Source organism: Chiloscyllium plagiosum, chromosome 32 (genome assembly GCF_004010195.1).
Source record: "Chiloscyllium plagiosum isolate BGI_BamShark_2017 chromosome 32, ASM401019v2, whole genome shotgun sequence".
Classification (NCBI taxonomy): Eukaryota; Metazoa; Chordata; class Chondrichthyes; order Orectolobiformes; family Hemiscylliidae; genus Chiloscyllium; species Chiloscyllium plagiosum.
The window spans coordinates 39696318-39701254 of record NC_057741.1 but is presented as its reverse complement, the minus strand read 5'-3'; the positions used below and the strand labels follow the sequence as shown (position 1 = coordinate 39701254).

Below are 4937 nucleotides of genomic sequence, written 5' to 3'. Positions count from 1 at the left end.
CACTGTTTGCTAACACAATGTGCAACAGCTGTCCAACGTGGGATGTTAAATCATTCAATCGAGTGAAAAGTACCTGGTGAGAATAAATAGCTCAGTTGTTATCAGCTTCGAGGTTAACGTCCCACTGATGGCTTCACTGTTTAACAACTGAAAGGTTGAAGCAGATGGAGCGAGCGGAGGGGTTGGTTGTGCAGATCTGAGCATCACATCACCCACAGAGTCACTGGTTGCTGTTAGTAACCTCCAGGAACACAGACTACTTTTTCTTTGTGCCTGTGTATGTGTGAGATTGGGTTCTAGCCAAGGGGTCTGGCAGCTGTCTGCTGTCCTTGTACTGCCCTCCCTCATACTGTCTGAGAGCTCATTCACAGTTGTCAGACAGCTTCAGCTCCAGAGAATCCCCACTGTACACACACTGCTGTCTCACTCGGCTGATGACAAGGAGCATTGAGCAGACAGAGAGGTTCACACTGACAGAGAGAGAGACCAGGCTGAGCTGCACTGACAAGGATTGTGTTTCGAAGATTAACATTGTGCACTAACTCTGGATTGCTGGGCTGATGGGATTTGTGGAGGTACAGTAATAAAGTTTAATGAAATTAATTTGTGAAGTAAAAAGTCTAAACTCGTAGGAAGGCAGTTGAGTGGAGAGGGATGAGGAAAATAGTGCTGCAGAATTCACCTGTAGAGATATATTAGAGCCAAGAGGTTAAACCCCTCATTCAAAAGGGATTTCTGAGACTCAGAAATGGTCCTGGGAATAATTTAATGTGCACTTTGTTCATTGGAAAATAAAACTGAGCAGATTAAATCCTGTCACCTGGAATTTACCAACATTTTTTTTGTTGACGGACTTTGCTGTTAGGAGAAAGTGAGGACTGCAGATGCTGGAGATCATCCAGCATCTGAAAATGTGTTGCTAGAAAAGCGCAGCAGGTCAGGCAGCATCCAAGGAGCAGGAGAATCGACGTTTCGGGCATGAGCCCCACTCTAATCTACACTCTGGTTTCCAGCATCTGCAGTCCTTGTTTTTACCCAAGTACCTTATCCCAGAACGTCACTCCGAATGCTGTACTGACTGAGGGCAGCATTGTCAGTGGGAAGTCTATGGAGTGAGACGTTAATGAGACACCTTCTTTTGAGATGGTGGTATAACATTAGGTAGTCACAATTTTGAAAGATTTGGTGTTCTGGCAATATTTCTCTCTGTATCAATATCACAAGGGCAGTTCATCTGGCCATTATCAATAACAGCTGTTATTCCGATATTACACTTGCAAAATATTTCATCATCAGTCAAGATCTTTGAAATGTTCTGAGACTGTGACAGGGGCATCACACAAATGTACAGCTTTCCGGAGTTCTGAGCAAGGCTCACAGCAGTGTCAGAATGTTACGTCTCTCTCCTCACGCTGTGGCTAGACCTGCTGAGCTTCACCAGCAATATTCAGTCGGATTTCTTTCTTTCTAGACATGGCTCATTGTTGACTTTGTAAACCAGTTTAAAAGAACAGAGATTCCAGGAAAATGTAACATTTGGAAAATTCAATATTTAAACCCAGTTTTTTTTAAAACATGGGGAAATTCAACCAAAATGTACAGGCAATGGTGTTGACCCCAATGTCACATTGTTCAAACAGCAAAGTCCTGAAAATGTGGTGCTGGAAAAGCGCAGCAGGTCAGGCAGCATCCAAGGAGCAGGAGAATCGACGTTTCGGGCAAAAGCCCTTCATCAGGAATAGAGGCAGAGTGTCTGAAGGGTGGAGAGATAAATGAGAGAGGAGTGGGGATGGGGAGAAAGTAGCATAGAGTACAATAGGTGAATGAGGGTAGGGATGAAGGTGATTGGCCAGAGAGGAGGGTGGGGGAAGGTAGCAAAGAGTACAATGGATGAATGGGGTTGGGGATGAAAGTGATAGGCCAGAGAGGAGGGTGGAATGGATAGGTGGGAAGGAAGATAGGCAGGTAGGACAGGTCATGGGGACAGTGCTGAGCTGGAAGGTTGGAGCTGGGGTTAGGTGGGGGAAGGGGAAATGAGGAAACTGGTGAAGTCCACATACTTGGGTCCCGTCCTGGGGAAGTGCAGCCTACCTGTCAGATGCTGAGCTGTTAGTGTTGGTTGCCTGAGTTGGAAAATGCTGGACTGTAATCAGTTTCTCAGGAAAGAGTTTCTGCAGTTGGTTAGTTATTAATGTAGCAGCTCATTGTTGACTTCTACTGACGTGTTCAAAACAATTGCTGTGTTCTTCCTCGGGCCCAAACCTCCTCCTGACAAACAGGATTGTCAGCCTCAGGCCAATGCTGGTGTCATTCTCACTGAGAAGAGTTTGAACTGAGAATGACTTTGGGTCATTATCCAGGGTCCAGGATTAAATGTCTGCATCACCAAATCAGAGACATCACTTTGAGCAACAACAGAATCGGCCTGTGAGGAAAGTACTCAGAACATGTGCCCGTGCGTTGAGTTACAAGGTGTTATTGTGTGTAATTCCATCAAGCTGTCTATCACAATAACTCGGGCTGTGTTTGTGTGAGGAGTTTCTGACTAAGTGACTAACTGGAACATGTTTCATCATCACATCATCGTCACCTGCACATTACAGCGTGGTATGATGATTCTATTCAAAAATAATCACAATCTCACTCACACATTCCTTCAAAATGATGAATTCTAGATTTCTAAATTTGAAGCTGATTTCTAAGTGTCCTCTATTTGGAAGTGTTAAACTCATAAGATCTGGCTGTGCCTCAAATTTCCATTTCTCCTCCTGGTGTTCAAACCCAATGCTCACCTTACCACCCACTCTCCCTGTAACCTCCTCCAGCTTCACAACCCCTGCATGCTTCTGTGCTGCACCGTTTCTGGCTTCTAGAACATTCCAAATGTCAATCAATCTGCCATTGGTAGCCTTATCTCCAGCTGCCTGGAGCCTAACTTCTGGAATTATCTGCCCTTAGTCTCTCCGTCTCTCTATCTCTGCCTCTGACTAGCATTGTAGAATATCTAACTGTGTAAAAGGCTTGTAAAGCCATACATCAAAATTTTAAATTTGTTCTTTTATCACAGGGTGGATGAAACATGCACACATTATCCTGGTAATTCTAACAACACACACTTGTTCTAAATAGTGCAGCTTACGAATCACCAGTGCAGAGAACTTACATTACACAGAATGTCACCAAATTTACAAAGAAAACAGATTTTTCAACGCCATTCGTCAATTTGGGTGTAAAAATAGAAATTCTTGGAGAAACGTAGCAAGTCTGACTGTGCAGAGAGGAACACTCAACTTTTGAGTCCACCTTTACTTTTCCTTGGAATTGAACTAACAAAAAAGACTCAGAACACTCACTCCATTTCTCTCTCCACAGGTGCTGCCAGACCTGCTGAGTTTCTCCAGCTTTAATGGTTTTTATTTCAGATTTTCAGCATTTGCAGAAATTTGCATTTATTTTAAACATTGTTAAAATTAATTGACGTGATGTGAATGTCATTGTCTGGGCCCAGCATTTACCACCTGTCCCGAGTTGCCGCTTGAGAAGGTAGGGGTGAGCTGCCATGGAGAACCTTATCAAATGCCTTACTAGAGTCCATGTATATGACATCAACAGCCCTTCCTTCATCTATCAACTTGACCACTTCCTCGAAGAACTCTATTAAGTTGGTAAGGCACAAATTTCCCCACACAAAACCATTATTTTCTAAATATAAATAGATCCTATCTCTCAGTACCCTCTCCAGCAACTTTCCCACTACCAACGTCAGGCTCACTGGTCTGTAGTTACCCAGAATATCCCTACTACCTCTCTTGTACAGAGGGACAACATGAGCAACCTTCCAGTCCTCTGGCACCTCATAAAGTCATAGAGTCATAGAGATGTACAGCATGGAAACAGACCAGATATCCCAACCCAATCTAGACCCACTTGCCAGCACCCAGCCCATATCCCTCCAAACCAGCCTCTCCCTATAGCTCAAATCCTTGTAAATATTTTCTGAACACTTTCAAGTTTCACAACATCTTTCCGTTAGGAAGGAGACCAGAATTGCACACAATATTCCAACTGTGACCTAACCAATGCCCTGTACAGCCGCACATGACCTCCCAACTCCTGTACTCAATACTCTAACCAATAAAGGAAAGCATACCAAACGCCTTCTTCACTATCCTATCCACCTGCGACTCCACTTTCAAGGAGCTATGAACCTGCACTCCAAGGTCCCTTTGTTCAGCAGCACTCCCTAGGACCTTACCATTAAGTGTACAAGTCCTGCTAAGATTTCACCTGTATTTAAGGATGCCACAAAGATATCTGTCAGGGCCCCAGCTATTTTCTCTCTCGCCTCCCTCAGCAACCTGAGATAGATCCCATCTGGTCATGGGGATTTGTCCACCTTAATAACCTCTAGCCTACCCAACACATCTTCCCTACTTATGCCAACATGATCCAGACTAATTAAACTTCTATCTGTAATCTCAAGATTCATCATGTTCCTCTCCTCAGTGAACACTGATGCAAAGTAATCATTCAGAATCTCACCCATTCTCTCAGGTTCGGCACACAGCCTTCCTTCATTAACTTTTTGTGGACCAATCCTTTCTCTAGTTACCCGCTTGCTTCTTATACAAGAATAAAATGCTTCAGGATTCTCCTTGATTCTGCTCACTAAAGCTATTTCATGACCCCTTTTAGCCTGCTTGATTCCTCGTTTAAGACTTGTCCTACTCTTCCAATATTCGTCCAGGGCCTGTTCTGTTCTCAGCTGCCTAGACCATATGTATACTTCCCTTTTTCTCTTGGCTAGTCGTACAATTTCTCCTGTCATCCACGGTTCACGAATCTTGACCTTCCTATCCTTTGCCTTCAACGGGACATGCCTATCCTGCACTGCCATTAACCTATCTTTGAAAGCCTCCCACATCTCAAATGTGGAC

The 4937-nt window shown here is 44.0% G+C and overlaps 1 protein-coding gene across 1 annotated transcript in view; it reads left to right on the top strand.

The window, feature by feature from the left end:
• The first annotated feature begins 279 nt into the window (after positions 1-279).
• LOC122539534 (cyclin-dependent kinase-like 2) overlaps positions 280-4937 on the top strand; it is a 30756-nt gene continuing 26098 nt past the window's right edge. Inside the window, exon 1 of the mRNA XM_043674496.1 lies at positions 280-575. The gene's annotated coding sequence lies outside the window, so the exon portion shown is untranslated. The remainder of the gene's footprint in view (positions 576-4937) is intronic.